Consider the following 16,103-nt stretch of genomic DNA (forward strand, 5'->3'; position numbering starts at 1 on the left):
GGCAAGCCTGGCATCTAATCAGCTATGATTATCTATTTTTTGCCACAATGATCAATGACAAAAGAACAGCTGATATTTGTGTGTGTGAGATACAATCTTTCCCAACTGAACTGCATCAATAGTCATTTTATTTTCATTTATATAATGCATTCCCAACCAAGCTTGGATTCGGGTTGTGATGTGTCATCAGAGTAAGATATAGATTGGCTGCTATTCCCTGGGATGGAAATACATTCAGCGGCTAAGCATATGATTAAACATTCAGGCCTGACGACGCTGTTTAATTATAGTTAGAAGGGAGTATTTCAATTCATAAAACTATTTGCATGCTGCTATCAGCTCAACTAACTCTTACATGACCAGCAGCTCCATAACCCCAACATACTTGTCTCCTAGGATGGTTCCTTCACTTTACCTTTATTATTCTGTGTGCATTCTCTTAAAGAGGTCATTGTCATAGAGCAACCCTTTAACTGCTGAGTAACAGACTTCCTGAGGTTCCTCTACCTTTCACCTAAGACCAGTGCAACACAACTACCTCTGCAGGGTTCACGTCTGTCATAAATAATCCTGAAAACCCATAGAAGTCTGTTGCAGTCTGCAGATCCTCCTCGGTTTTCACTGACTTACTCTTGTTTTGGTGGAATCATCCAGATGGTTTCCAAATCCAGACTTCACTTCTCCTCCACCCTCGTGCAGATGAATGCAGTAAGTTTTTTCCCTTTAGATGACTTCACCTCAGATACCAAATTTAGCTGGTCTTTGAGACCCTCCCTCCTAGTCACAACCTCATCCTTCGTGAAGATCACATACCAGGTAAAAACAGTACCATCTGCCAATTCATTCCATTTATTTGACATCTCCAGATTCTCCAGGGCATAGTCTGTGCCCTTAATAGGATTTAAAAAAGGAAAAATACAAGGAAAAGTATGTAGCAGGCTTTCAACCTTCTAGAGGCTTTGTGGTTTTTTTTTTAAATTCTGAAAGGCTTTGTGATCACAATTATATGAGTCATTTACACACTTTACAAGCTCGTGTTCTCTGTATAAGCGGGAATGGCAAGAGTAATACTGGACTTCACTCCTTGAAGCAAAGGATCCTGGGCATAGACAGGCGGATAAGTAGTGCACAACCCATGTGCAAATACCCTCGAAGGATTCACATACTTGTAACGAGTTTGTCCCTTTATTAGGCCTCTGGTATGTGTGTCAGGTGGCATTGAAACCAAAAGCATCTTTAACGCAGACCTTCCTCCATCCAGGAGGCCACTCAAGTACCGGCAAAGGCGGCAAAGGCTGACGTCTACCTTCCCCTCCCGCCATAGGAGTCTCCTAAAGGGAAAGAGAACTGAGAGAAGTGGCTGAGTGACTCACCTCCCCCTTTGAAATCTGAGCCCCAGTGCAGGGCGGGTTGGCATCTGCTGATCCACATTTAAATCTGCTGGATTAAGGAAATTTCAGTGTTGTAACTCCTTTCAGCTACAGACCATTTTTTTTTAACGACAAAAATTTAAGAAAAAAACTTGGCTGTAATTTTTCATTGTGACTAAGATGTTTACAGGAAGGAAACTGTTCAGTTTCTCTGGCTGAGAAATTGAAAGTTACAGACATTGAGGGGAGGAGTCTCGAATTATGTGGCCTGAAGGACCAAAGTTGGAGACAGCAAGCTCTAGTCAGGGAACTCAGGCCACTGCCCCTGCCTTGCTATCTTTTTTTTTTTTTTTAAGGTTTATTTATTTATTTATTCATGGGAGACACAGAGAGAGGCAGAGACACAGGCAGAGGGAGAAGCAGGCTCCCTGCACGGATCCCGATGTGGGACTCGATCCCGGGACCCCAGGGTCATGCCCTGAGCCGAAGGCAGACGCTCAACTGCTGAGCCACCCAGGCGTCCCCCATCTTTTTTTTTTTTTTAACGATTTTATTTATTTATTGAGAGAGAGTGTGTGAGCGAGAGAGAGGAAGCACAAGCAAGGAGAAGCAGCAGAGACTCCCGGCTGAACAGGGAGCTGGGCCCGGAGCTCCATCCCAGGACCCTGACACCATGACCTGAGCCGAAGACAAATGCTTGGCCGATTGAGCCACCCAGGTGCCCCTGCCGTGTCATCTTTCAAAACACCTCATTTTCCTCTGCCCTTCGGGAGACTGTAACATCCTGCAGGTGTAAGTCTGAGATCTTTACTGATTTCTCCTCCGGTTACAACAAGCAGTGATTCTTGTATTTCTGATGAAGTCTCAGGATCTAGACACCAGGTAGGATGTTCGCGTTGGACGGGTCCTGTGACGCTCTCCACACAGACGGACCCCAGGGCTCAGCTTGTCACCCCAGGTTCACAAGTAGGGAGAATTCAGTCTGGTTCTTGGGGTGGGGAGGGGAACCTGCATGAGCTAGCTCGTGTTCAGAAAAGTGAAAACCCCAGTGGCTTCATCCTAACCCTTCATTTACCTGGGAGCAGAAGAGACATTTGACTCTTGCAGATCTTAAAATTCACTCCGCCTGCAGGAACTTCCACTAGCTGTCTCCTACCTCTCTATCAATAGGTGGCATTACACAAATCAGCTGGCTGCTTGCCAGATGGTAACCCAGTGGCAAATTAACCTCGACATACGACTGTTACACAAAAGGGTTTTCATCAGTGATACTGAAGGTAGTAGACACGTCTGGTTTTGCACATACACGGTGTGAGAGAATCCGTACGCCCAGGTGGAATCTGGAATTGTCTTGAATATGGCTGATGTGGCCGCCGGGTCTTGCCTCTGGAATTGAGGCCTTAGGAGAATTCCTCCCACGAGGTGATGCTAAAAACACACCAAAGAATGGAGAGCTATTATTCCCTGAAGCCCGAAGATCAGTCTGAGAACTAATTTGAGTGTTTGGTTAATGTGAAAGATATAGTTAATAAATGCCCAGAAGTGTGGAAGATTCTAGTCTTAAACTTGTTTCCTTGTAACCCGGGAAGGTTAGCAACTAAAGAATAACCTTGAGAATTCTGGGTGACCCAGTGGCTCAGGCCGACTTTTAGCTGAGACAGAACAAGATCCACCTCAGAATGATGAGATTTCAATCATGCGGTCCTTCAACATCTTAGAGTGAGAGTTCAATACTGGTCGGGGTGGGAGAGGAGAACGTGGTGAAGATATCTGAAAATATGCTATAATTGCTGAAAAAACGGCAGAGTTTTAAAGATTCTATTTTATAGTAAAAGGGAATAAAGGGGAAAGGAGAGAAAAATGAGTGGGAAATATCAGAAAGGGAGACAGAACATGAGACACTCCTAACTCTGGGAAAAGATCTAGAGGTGGTGGAAGGGGAAGTGGGCAGGTGGGTGACGGGCACTGAGGGGGGGCACTTGACGGGATGAGCACTGGGTGTTATTCTATATGTTGGCAAATTGAACACCAATAAAAAATAAATTTATTAAAAAAAGATTCTATTTTAAAAAGCATGAATGAAATGAAAATGTACCGTATTTCATCTCATTTTAAAAACAATCAGCCAGATAAAAGCTCAAAAACTCTTTTTCTCCAGATGTTCTCCTTATTCGTATACGGAAAACTCACTACAATGTCCTCCTAAAAACCTGGATGCCATTAACAATATGCATGTGGAGATAAAATCTAAGTACAGAGAAAAAAATATACATATGAGAGAAATTCAGCGATAGATATACCATCTATCAATTCTAAGGAATAGAGTGGTCATGGGTAGTTTTTATTTTCTCTTTTATACTTTGCTGTGCCATCCTAATACCATATTTTGCATGTATCGTTTTCATAATTTGGAAAAAAATAATAAACATTTTTTCCTAAAAGAGTGCTATAACGGGAGTCTAATTCGTTGGTGTGTTGCTGAAAAGCGAATCATTTGTGGGCTGCAGATCAGGGTCGGGCACACAGGCTCCAAAGCAATATTTGCACTTAGACTTTGGGGGTGACCCTGACAAGGTGAGCCTGGAGTCAAGAATAGGCATGTTGAACAGACTGTGCCCCGCTCCGAGAAACCCAGCTGAGGGCACAGGTCAACACGGAAATCCTCTGTGCTTCTGTTGCCAAGGCCTGTGTGCAAGAGAAGGATTGCTTTTGCTCAAAACAATGGGTATGTATTCAGAATTGGTGTCCCTGAGGGGGTGTCACGGCCAGCGGGCTGCAGAACGAGGCGCCTTTTGGGGATTTGCAGGAAGACGCTTCTGTGTTGCACGGGATTGCAGCTCTCGTGCCGTGGAGTCACTGGCTCCATTCCTTTACTCAAGCAGCGATAGCTCAGTAGCTGTGCAACCCGATTTGCTGGTTCTCGTGCTGCGTATAAGTGGATTCCATCAGGAAGCTGCCCTAGACAAAGCCCTGCATCAGGCAAGCACTGAAGAATAATTAGTCTACTCTAGAGTGCAATGGTAGAAAGTGGGTATCCAAAATCTGACATTTACAAGTTTCTTGATCACGTATTTACTACCGGGTGTTTTGCAATTAATTATTTTGTGTTATTTTATCTTCAGCCTAACTATAGATGGTTGATAGTTTTCTCCTCTTTACTCTCCTGAGAGAAAACAAGGAAGAGAAATGCGAAATCATTTTCCTAAAGATACTCAGATGGTCAATGGCAGTCCTGGATTGAGAAAGGGGCTGTGGTCCTGGTTTGGGGTAGGTGTGTTAGGGGGAGGGAACAGGGTGAGGTGGAAGGTGTGAAGGATGGGATGGGATGTCTCTCTCTGTGAAGGTCCAAGGCTGTTGATGTGCAACTAATCTAAGGAAAGAGGCTTTACAGATCTGCCCTTTTGGTTTGGGGCCAAGGACCAGGGAAGAATAATGAGTTGTTCTCCCTTGAGCTGCTTCTTTCTGCTGCTGGTATGTCTTTCCTTCTAGTAAGTAGGCTGAGGTGCCAAGAGTAAAATATTGACTTATTTTTATCTCCTTGCCTGAAATCATTCTAATAATGTTCATATTATTTTGGTCATTTTAAGAAACCAGAGTTTGCAGGAAATCAGAAGTTACGGAATCCAATTTTTTCATCTGTGATGTGAAAATTGAAGTTTAGAGAGATTGAGTGAAATGATCAAGATCATAATATCACTCAGCTGGTTAGGAATTGGATTTCATCCTGAAATCCAATCCATGTCACCAACTGCTAAAACTTCCTCCAACTCAGACTTGATTTTTGGACTCTGAGGATTAGGATGGCTTCCATACAGAAATGATGTCTGTATTCTGAGCTGTTCTAATACTTCAAAGTCATATCACTTTATATAAACTTTCTGTAATTGGCTGCTCTGGAGTCTGAATATGATGTGATAGAAGTAAGAGAGCAAGGCTTTCTAGTGATCTGCCCCATCAATATTTTGCTTTCCTGAAGGTCATATGGATTCCCCTTTGACCTTGTAACTTCCAAACATATTGTGTCTCTAAACAAGAGATGCAAAAAATGACACTCATATATACATACATCCAAAAGAATTTGCCTCCTTGCTTCTGTTTTCACTTAAATAACTTCACTCTTTAATGCTGTGGCCCTATTGTATCTTATATTTTTGCACTTTGCCACATACTGCAACTCATCCTTGAGACCAACATAAAACAGAGGAGAAGCTCGAACTTTCCTTCCAGATTTAAAGAATCATCTTTCAATCAGAGTGTATATCTCAATTTATTAATTCATTAATTTGCTGTCAAGAAAAATACGTATCTCCCTCATTAGAGCGTACACTCTCCAAATCTTGGATTTGTTTTCCACTCCCTATTTTATCACCAGAACCTTCCTGTTGCCTTGTAGAAGCTCAATGTGTATTTACTGAAAGGACGCATAGATGGAAGGACGGATGACATGCTGGCTCCTCACCCAGACCACGTAACGCAGCTGTATAATCTGGCTACGGTGCCCCAGGTCGATGGCCAAGTTAGATCTCATCACGAAAAGCCAAATTCCAGTCGTGATTTTTAAAATACCAAGATGGTCACGGTCAGTTATTTGAAATACTCTTGGGCAGCAGAAGGCAAAGAGTTATTGGATGTTTCTGGTAGAAATGAGTAGCTCTGGGCTGGGCAGCCTGGGTGGCTCAGTGGTTCAGCGCCGCCTTCAGCCCAGGGCGTGATCCTGGGGCCCCGGGATCGAGTCCCACGTCGGGCTCCCTGCATGGAGACTGCTTCTCCCTCTGCCTGTGTCTCTGCCTCTCTCTCTCCCTCTTTCTCTCTCGTGAATAAATAAATAAAATCTTTGAAAAAAAAAAAAGAATCAAGTAGCTCTGGACTAAAAGGAACAAGACATCTGTGAATTTACTGAAAGAGGGATGATTTAATTAGTAGGGCTGTCTGAGAGTAGAGTGAGCTGTCTTATGGGGCACAGGGTTCTCTGTCACTCCGTCTCAGAGAGTAGAAAGTGGTAGGCTCTGTGCCGGGGGAGCATGAGAGATCCCTGCCCTGGGCAGGAGGGGGACTAGTGCCACAGGTAAGTTAGTCCCACGAAGCAGGTGTGTCAGGAGGCGTGTGGATCACGTGTCCCTTCCACGCTGGTGGCACGGGAGAGACACGGGCTCCAGAGACAGGGGGAGTCACCGCACCATGACCCCCAGCACGGCCGCCACCGTACCCCACACCCAGCGGTACCAAGGAGGCATCGGCGGTCCCGAGGATCTCACTTTCCTTAACAAGCAGGTGCACATTTCTACGTATCATCCCAGTTTCATTTTCAACCTTCTGCTTTAATCGTGCGGAGCTCTCTCAGGCCCTGATCACGTCTCCTCTCGGCTTTCAGGGTCCTCCTCTTCTTCGTCTCTCTTCCTGTGCTAGTCAGGCCCAAGCACGGATCATCGGCTCTGTGCCCATTCACGGTCTGCCCAGGTCTCCTCTACCTTCCCTGGGGTGAGGTCGTGGGGAGTGTGGACGGGCAGCGGTCGGGCAGAGAGAACATTCCACAAAGGATGGAGGGCGACGGGCAACAGAACAAAGCCCGGTTTCCTGCCAGAGTAGTTCAGGGCAGCACAGGTAAACGTTCCCCTCCAGAGGAGGCCTAAGGGTGACCTAGGAAGCCGTGGTCAAGTCATAAAGAAATGTATTTAGCTTCCAGGAGGGGCTGATGGTAATTTTGTGCCATTATGTGTAATTACTGCCACCCTGAGACCATCTCTAAGAGCTACAACTTCTCAATACAACGCAAGACGCAATTGGTCCCTCCTCTAAAGTGCCTTAGCTATTGGCGTGGCAGTCCATGCATGCACGGCACTGTGAGCTTATCTCATCACTCATATGGTTATTTAGCCTTCATGGAAATCACCAGAGAGAATCTATGTTATCCATGTCATACGCAGACATACACACGTGCTCATGCACACACACACACGCGGCACTAAATAAATGTTTACTGTAATTTAGAATTGAACTCAGAATCTTAAATTTGTTACATTTGTCATTGACTGAAGAAAAAGACCATATTAGGAAATATTTCTTCCACAAACTTTCTACCATCTTGCATGTCAATATTTTTGCTTGTTTGTTTCTTTTCCTTTTGACACTCATGAGGTGATATTAAACATTTTAAGAATACAGAAACATTTATTTGGGTGCATAAGAGCTTCTTCTCCTGGGCCAAAGACCCTTAAGCCCTAACCTGAAACTAAAAGGAAACACAATTCTGAAGTCAAACCTCTCTATCATTTATCAATGATAAATCTTTTTTTTTTTTGATATTCTTTTTTTTTAAGATTTATTTATTTATTCATGAGAGACACACACACAGAGAGAGAGAGAGAGAGAGGGGCAGAGACACATAGGCAGAGGGAGAAGCAGGCTCCATGCACCAGGAGCCCGACGTGGGATTCGATCCCGGGTCTCCAGGATCACGCCCTGGGCCAAAGGCAGGTGCTAAACCGCTGCGCCACCCAGGGATCCCTATCAATGATAAATCTAAATTTATCACTGATAAATGATTTATCTCTATCATTTATCAGTGATAAATTTATCAAATCATTTTCCTCTTCTCAAAGTTCCAATTCATTTTGTCTTTATTGCTGGCTTAGTAAATTATTTTTTTTAGTAAGTGGTGGAAAGAATCCTGCCCCCCCCACCATTAGATATTTATGGTGGATTGGAAGTTCAGTATTAGCAACAGTAAAAAATCTCATCTCCAATTTTAGAATAAAACAATATCAGGGAAGGTCTTGAGAGCAAAACAGAAGTACAAAAATAAAGCAAAGGGTTTCTCATTCCAGCAAGGATCATCAGAGAAGCCTTTGCAGACGTTGGTCTACGTTAGAGGAAAAGATCAAACAAAGAATGGGAAGAGCAGAGATAAAGGCGGAAAGGTGGGAAAATATGCCTTGTCCATTCGATCCAGGGTCAGAGGACAGGAGCTCAGGTAAGCCAGACGCTGTGGGCCTTCGTCTTTCCCTGCGTCAGGCTATGAAGATGAGGTTAAAGGGGCCAGTTTCAGGCATACGCAGGACACAACTGAGCACTCTCTTCTGCCCCAACATCGAGTCTCACTTTTATTCCACTCAGAGTAGAGAGAGGGCTACAGATGCCCTTTCTGCCACCAGAATTGTTTGCATTTTAAGGTACTGTTTGGAGGCAAAAGAAAGAATACAAGAAGTCAAAACCAAGACGCAAACGCCAGGGGAGAAGAGCTAAGTGGGAGAAGCTTTCAAGTTGGAGAGGGAAGAAGGTCACCTTACAACTTAAATGAATTCCCACTTGCCGCAACTTCTCCTCATCCTAATGTGTCCAAATGTGTCCTAATGTCTCCTCATCCTAATGTGTGATTTAATCTTCCTGTAGCCATATTATATAATACAGTCACATTTTGTAGAAGAGTAAGAACACTGTGAAACAGAGAATAGTCCAGAAAAGATAGATGACGTAGGGGAATGAAAATGGCACAGTATCAAGTGCGAAGTTGTAGATAATCACCCCCTCCTCTGCTTTTCACTGCGAATAACAGGCCAGAGGTCAAAGCTTATATACAAAATTCATAGTTTCATACAAGTGGGAGCTGTGTAGGCAAACATTAGTTTTCAAAAAAAGGTGAAAGAAAACGGGACAGGCTTTGGAAAAACTATATTCCTGTGGTTGTACACATAAATTTCAGCTGACACCAAAAGTATGAGGATCTCATACTTGCACTAATATTTTCGGTGAAGAATTTTATTAAGAGATATTAAGGACATGTAGGCTTACCTTCATACAGGCTTTATTTTTTTTTTCTTTCAAGATTTTATTTAAATTCTAGTTAGTCAACATATACCGTGGTATTAGTTTCAGGCGTAGAATTTAGTGATTCATCACTTACGTACAACACCCTGTGTCATCACGAGTTCCCTCCTTAATGCCCATCACCCGTCTACTTCAATCCCCACATCCCCTCCAGCAACTCTCAGTTCAGTTCCTAGACTTAATAGTCTCTTAGAGTTTGCCTCCTGCTCTGTTTTTATATTTTTAAAAATTTTTCCTTCCCTTCCCCTTATGTTCATCTGTTTTGTTTCTTTAATTCTACGTATGAGTAAAATCATATGGCATTTGTCTTTCTCTGACTGACATATTTTGCTCAGCATAATACCCTCTAGTACCATCTATGTTGTTACAAATGATAAGATTTCATTCTTTCTGATGGCTGAGTAATATTCCATTGTATATACACCACATCTTCTTTATCCACTCACCTGTCGGTGGACATCTGGCTCTCTCCAGAGTTTGGCTATTGTGGACACTGGTGCTATAAACACTGGGGTGCAGGTGCCCCTTCAAATCACTATATTTGTATCCTTTGGATAAATACCTAGTAGTGCAATTGCTGGGTCATAGGGCAGCTCTATCTGAAACTTTTTGAGGAACCTCCACACTGTTTTCAGAGTGGCCACAACAGCTTGCATTCCCAACCCACAGTGTAAAAGGGCTGCTTCCCCTTTCTCCACATCCTCACCAACTTCTGTTATTTCCAGAGTTGCTAATCCTAGCCATTCTGACAGGTGTGAGGTGGTATCTCATTGTGGTTTTCTTTCTTTCTTTTTTTTTTTTTTAAAGATTTTATTTATTTATTTATTCATGAAAGACTGAGAGACAGAGAGAGCCAGAAACAAAGGCAGAGGGAGAAGCAGGCTCCATGCACCGGGAGCCCGATGTGGGATTCGATCCCAGGTCTCCAGGATCGCGCCCTGGGCCAAAGGCAGGCGCCAAACCGCTGCGCCACCCAGGGATCCCTCATTGTGGTTTTGATTTGTATTTCCCTGATGATGAGTGATGTTGAGCATCTTTTCATGTGTTTGTTGGCCATTGGTATGTCATCTTTGGAGAAATGTTTGTTCATGTCTTCTGCCCTTTTCTTCACTGGATTTTGTATTTTTTGAGTGTTTAGTTTAATAAGTTCTTCATAGGTTTTAGATACTAGCCAATATATCACTTGCAAATATCTTTCCTCATTTTGCTGGTTAACTTTAGATTTGTTTGTTTCCTTTGCTCTGCAGAAGCTTTTAATCTTGATGAAGTCCCAATAGTTCATTTTTGCTTTTGTTTCTTTTGCCTTCGTGGATGTATCTTGCAAGAAGTTACTGTGGCCGAGTTCAAAAAGGGTGTTGCCTGTGTTCTTCTCTAGGATTTTGATGGAATCTTTTCTCACATTTAGATCTTTCATCCATTTTGAGTTTATCTTTGTGTCTGGTGAAAGAGAGTGGTCTACTTTCATTCTTCTGCATGTGGATGTCCAATTTTCCCAGAACCCTTTATTGAAGAGACTGTCTTTCTTCCAATGGATAGTTTTTCCTCCTTTATCGAATATTAGTTGACCATAGAGTTCAGGGTCCACTTCTGGGTTCTCTATTCTGTTCCATTGATCTATGCGTCTGTTTTTGTGCCAGTACCACACTGTCTTGATGACCACAGCTTTGTAGTACAACCTGAAATCTGGCATTGTGATGCCCCCAGATATGGTTTTCTTTTTTAAAATTCCCCTGGCTATTCAGGGTCTTTTCTGATTTCACCACACAAATCTTAAAATAATTTGTTCTAACTCTCTGAAGAAAGTCCATGGTATTTTGATAGGGATTGCATTAAACGTGTATATTGCCCTGGGTAACATTGACATTTTCACAATATTAATTCTGCCAATCCATGAGCATGGAATATTTTTCCATCTCTTTGTGTCTTCCTCAATTTCTTTCAGAAGTTTTCTATAGCTTTTAGGGTATAGATCCTTTACCTCTTTGGTTAGGTTTATTCCTAGGTATCTTATGCTTTTGGGTGCAATTGTAAATGGGATTGACTCCTTCATTTCTCTTTCTTCAGTCTCATTGTTAGTGTATAGAAATGCCACTGATTTCTGGGCATTGATTTTGTATCCTGCCACGCTACCGAATTGCTGTATGAGTTCTAGCAATCTTGGGGTGGAGACTTTTGGGTTTTCTATGTAGAGTATCATGTCATCGGCGAAGAGGGAGAGTTTGACTTCTTCTTTGCCAATTTGAATGCCTTTAATGTCTTTTTGTTGTCTGATTGCTGAGGCTAGGACTTCCAGTACTGTGTTGAATAGCAGTGGTGAGAGTGGACATCCCTGTCTTGTTCCTGATCTTAGGGGAAAGGCTCCCAGTGCTTCCCCATTGAGAATGATATTTGCTGTGGGCTTTTCGTAGATGGCTTTTAAGATGTTGAGGAATGTTCCCTCTATCCCTACACTCTGAAGAGTTTTGATCAGGAATGGATGCTGTATTTTGTCAAATGCTTTCTCTGCATCTAATGAGAGGATCATATGGTTCTTGGTTTTTCTCTTGTTGATATGATGAATCACATTGATTGTTTTATGGGTGTTGAACCAGCCTTGTGTCCCAGGGATAAATCCTACTTGGTCATGGTGAATAATTTTCTTAATGTACTATTGGATCCTATTGGCCAGTATCTTGTTGAGAATTTTTGCATCCATGTTCATCAGGGATATTGGTCTGTAATTCTCCTTTTTGGTGGGGTCTTTGTCTGGTTTTGGAATTAAGGTGATGCTGGCCTCATAGAACGAATTTGGAAGTACTCCATCTCTTTCTATCTTTCCAAACAGCTTTAGGAGAATAGGTATGGTTTCTTCTTTAAACGTTTGATAGAATTCCCCTGGGAAGCCATCTGGCCCTGGACTCTTGTGTCTTGGGAGGTTTTTGATGACTGCTTCAATTTCCTCCCTGGTTATTGGCCTGTTCAGGTTTTCTATTTCTTCCTGTTCCAGTTTTGGTAGTTTGTGGCTTTCCAGGAATGCGTCCATTTCTTCTAGATTGCCTAATTTATTGGCGTATAGCTGTTCATAATATGTTTTTAAAATCGTTTGTATTTCCTTGGTGTTGGTAGTGATCTCTCCTTTCTCATTCATGATTTTATTAATTTGAGTCTTCTCTCTCTTCTTTTTAATAAGGCTGGCTAATGGTTTATCTATCTTATTAATTCTTTCAAAGAACCAACTCCTGGTTCTGTTGATCTCTTCCACAGTTCTGGTCTCGGTTTCGTTGAGTTCTGCTCGAATCTTTATTAACTCCCTTCTTCTCCTCGGTGTAGGATCTATTTGCTGTTTTTTCTCTGGCTCCTTTATGTGTAAGGTTAGCTTTTGTATTTGAGTTCTTTCCAGTTTTTGAATGGATGCTTGTATTGCGATGTATTTCCCCCTTAGGACTGCTTTTGCTGCATCCCAAAGATTTTGAACGGTTGTATCTTCATTCTCATTAGTTTCCATGAATCTTTTTAATTCTACCTTAATTTCCTGGTTGACCCTTTTATCTTTTAGCAGGATGGTCCTTAACCTCCACGTGTTTGAGGTCCTTCCAAACTTCTTGTTGTGATTTAGTTCTAATTTCAAGGCATTATGGTCCGAGAATATGCAGGTGACGATCCCAATCTTTTGGTATCGGTTCAGACCCGATTTGTGACCCAGTATGTGGTCTATTCTGGAGAAAGTTCCATGTGCACTTGAGAAGAATGTGTATTCATTTGAGTTTGGATGTAAAGTTCTGTAGATATCTGTGAAATCCATCTGGTCCAGTGTATCATTTAAAGCTCTCGTTTCTTTGGAGATGTTGTGCTTAGAAGACCTATCGAGTGTAGAAAGAGCTAGATTGAAGTCACCAAGTATAAGTGTATTATTATCTAAGTATTTCTTCACTTTGGTTATTAATTGATTTAGATATTTGGCAGCTCCCACATTAAAGGCATATATATTGAGGATTGTTAAGTCCTCTTGTTGGATAGATCCTTTAAGTATGAGATAGTGTCCCTCTTCATCTCTCACTACAATCTTCGGGGTAAATTTTAGTTTATCTGATATAAGGATGGCTACCCCTGCTTTCTTTTGAGGACCATTCGAATGGTAAATGGTTCTTCAACCTTTTATTTTCAGGCTGTAGGTGTCCTTCTGTCAAAAATGAGTCTCTTGTAGACAGCAAATAGATGGGTCCTGCTTTTTTATCCAGTCTGAAACCCTGCACCTTTTGATGGGGTCATTAAGCCCGTTCACATTCAGAGTTACTATTGAGAGATATGAGTTTAGTGTCATCATGATATCTATTCAGTCCTTGTTTTTGTGGACTGTTCCACTGAACTTCTTCTTAAAGGGGAATTTTAAGAGTCCCCCTTAAAATTTCTTGCAGAGCTGGTTTGGAGGTCACATATTCTTTTAGTTGCTGCCTGTCTTGGAAGCTCTTTATCTCTCCTTCCATTTTGAATGAGAGCCTTGCTGGATAAAGTATTCTTGGTTGCATGTTCTTCTCATTTAGGACCCTGAATATATCCTGCCAGCCCTTTCTGGCCTGCCAGGTCTCTGTGGAGAGGTCTGCTGTTACCCTAATACTCCTCCCCATAAAAGTCAGGGATTTCTTGTCTCTTGCTGCTTTAAGGATCTTCTCTTTATCTTTGGAATTTGCAAGCTTCACTATTAAATGTCGAGGTGTTGAACGGTTTTTATTGATTTTCTGGGGGGATCTCTCTATTTCCTGGATCTGAATGCCTGTTTCTCTTCCCAGATTAGGAAAGTTTTCAGCTAGAATTTGTTCAAATACATATTCTGGCCCTCTGGCCCTTTTGGCACCCTTGGGAACCCCAATTAAACGTAGGTTTTCTTCCTCAGGCTGTCGTTTATTTCCCTTAATCTATCTTCATGGTCTTTTAATTGTCTCTTTTTTCCTCAGTTTCCCTCTTTGCCATCAACTTGTCTTCTATGTCACTCACTCGTTCTTCCACCTCGTTAACCCTCGTCGTTAGGACTTCTAGTTTGGATTGCATCTCATTCAATTGATTTTTAATTTCTGCCTGATTAGCTCTAAATTCTGCAGTCGTAAAGTCTCTTGAGTCCTTTATGCTTTTTTCTAGAGCCACCAGTAGCTGTATAATCGTGCTTCTGAATTGGCTTTCTGACATTGAATTGTAATCCAGATTTTGTAACTCTGTGGGAGAGAGGACTGTTTCTGATTCTTTCTTTTGAGGTGAGGTTTCCCTTCTACTCATTTTGCTCAGTGCAGAGTGGCCAAAAGCAAGTTGTATTGGGAAAAGGAGAAAAAGAGGAGAGAGAGAAGGAAAGAAAAGAGAAAGAGAAAAAAAAGGAAGAAAAAAAAAAGAAGAAAAAGAGAAAGAAAAAGAAAGAAAGGAAAAAAGGGTGGGGGAAGGAAACAAATCAAAAAGCAAAACAAAACAAAACAAAAGAAAACAGGAAAAAAAATCACGGGGGAGTATCTTCTGATTCTGTGTACTTTAAGTCCCTTGACTTCCCCTGGAACTTGTCCGTCTAGCTGGTGTTCTGGGGGAGGGGCCTGTTGTGCTGATTTTCAGGTGTTAGCACTTGGGGGAGCTGCTGTGCCCCTGCCTGGTGCAGGGCTCCTTGGGGGTTGTTCACCCCGTGAGGCCCCAGGAGGAACAACCGCAGTGGCGGCCAGCTCTGCAGCCCTGGAGTCAGCTCCCGCAGTAGCTCCAGAGCTCTCCGTCTGCAGGGCCTGGAGGCTCCGGGCGGGGCCGCTGATCTGCTCAGCTCGGGGCAGGAGCGTCCTCGCGGTCCTGGGCCCTCCTGGCCTCTGCCTGTCCCGGGGGAGGCCGGATCCTGGGCTGTGTCCCGGCGCCCAGTGCTCCCGGGCCTGCGCTGTTGGATTCGGGCTCCCGCCCCCAGCCCCCTCCGCGGAGCCGCCCCCGAGCCCCCCGAGCTGCTCCCGCCCCGCAGCCCCCTCCGCGGAGCCTCCGCCCGAGCCCCTCCGAGCTGCTCCCGCCCCGCAGCCCCCTCCGCGGAGCCGCCCCCGAGCCCCCCGAGCTGCTCCGGGTCCCCCGTGCGCGCTGCAGCCCTTAGGGAGCTCGGGGCGCTCTCCCGGGGCGCAGGTGCCTGTTACTGTCCCCTCGAGCCCGAGGGCATCCCCGCCCTCCTGGGTCCTGCTCCAACCCCCTGCGAGCCCCTTTCCCCCCGGGAAGGTCGGTGCAGCTCCTGCTCCTCCGGGACGGGGCTCTCCTGTCCTGGGGACACTCGCCCCGGCCTCAGCCCGGCTCCTCGCGGGGCCCCTCCCTCTTGGAGGCCTTTGTTTCTTTATTTCTTTTTTCCCGTCTTCCTACCTTGATAGAAGCGCGAACTCTTCTCACTGTAGCATTCCAGGTGGTCTCTCTTTAATTCTCAGGCCGAATTCGTAGATTTTCAGGATGATTTGAAGGTTTTCTAGGTAATTTGGTGGGGACAGGTGATTTGGGGACCCTACTCTTCTGCCATCTTGCCCCTCCACTACCTTCTGACATTTCATTTTAGTGAAATTGAAAACAATAAGTCAAAGAATTAATTATTCTAGCAAAGAGAGGCCACGTTTGAAGGCAGGAACCATGAATTGGAAGTGACGGCAACATGGTGGGCTGTCCTCATTCCACAGGTATAAAGAGCTAACTGTTAAGTATTTAGAGACTTTACACACAAGTGGACAAATATTGGGCATCATGAAATCAACCTGTAGTATTTACACTGTGGAAACTGGCAAATGCTCTTAAAATTAAAGCACAGCTCAATAGGCAATTTCAGAAATCCAGATAAGAAAAAGAAGAGACTTGGATTGATATATTTTTAAAAAGAAGAAAGAAAGAAAGAAAGAAAGAAAGAAAGAAAGAAAGAAAGAAAGAAAGAAAGAAAGAAAGAAAGAAAGAAAGAAA

The 16,103-nt window shown here is 43.5% G+C and overlaps 1 protein-coding gene across 2 annotated transcripts in view; it reads left to right on the forward strand.

Moving 5' to 3' along the window:
• Positions 1-1,679: 1,679 nt before the first annotated feature.
• Positions 1,680-16,103, forward strand: part of LOC140626863 (interferon-activable protein 203-like) — a 40,093-nt gene continuing 25,669 nt past the window's right edge. Inside the window, exon 1 of one of the 2 annotated variants that reach the window (XM_072814616.1) lies at positions 1,680-2,252. The gene's annotated coding sequence lies outside the window, so the exon portion shown is untranslated. The remainder of the gene's footprint in view (positions 2,253-16,103) is intronic. The other variant, XM_072814618.1, reaches the window with a different exon arrangement.

The sequence above is a fragment of the Canis lupus genome, chromosome 38, assembly GCF_048164855.1.
Source record: "Canis lupus baileyi chromosome 38, mCanLup2.hap1, whole genome shotgun sequence".
Classification (NCBI taxonomy): Eukaryota; Metazoa; Chordata; class Mammalia; order Carnivora; family Canidae; genus Canis; species Canis lupus.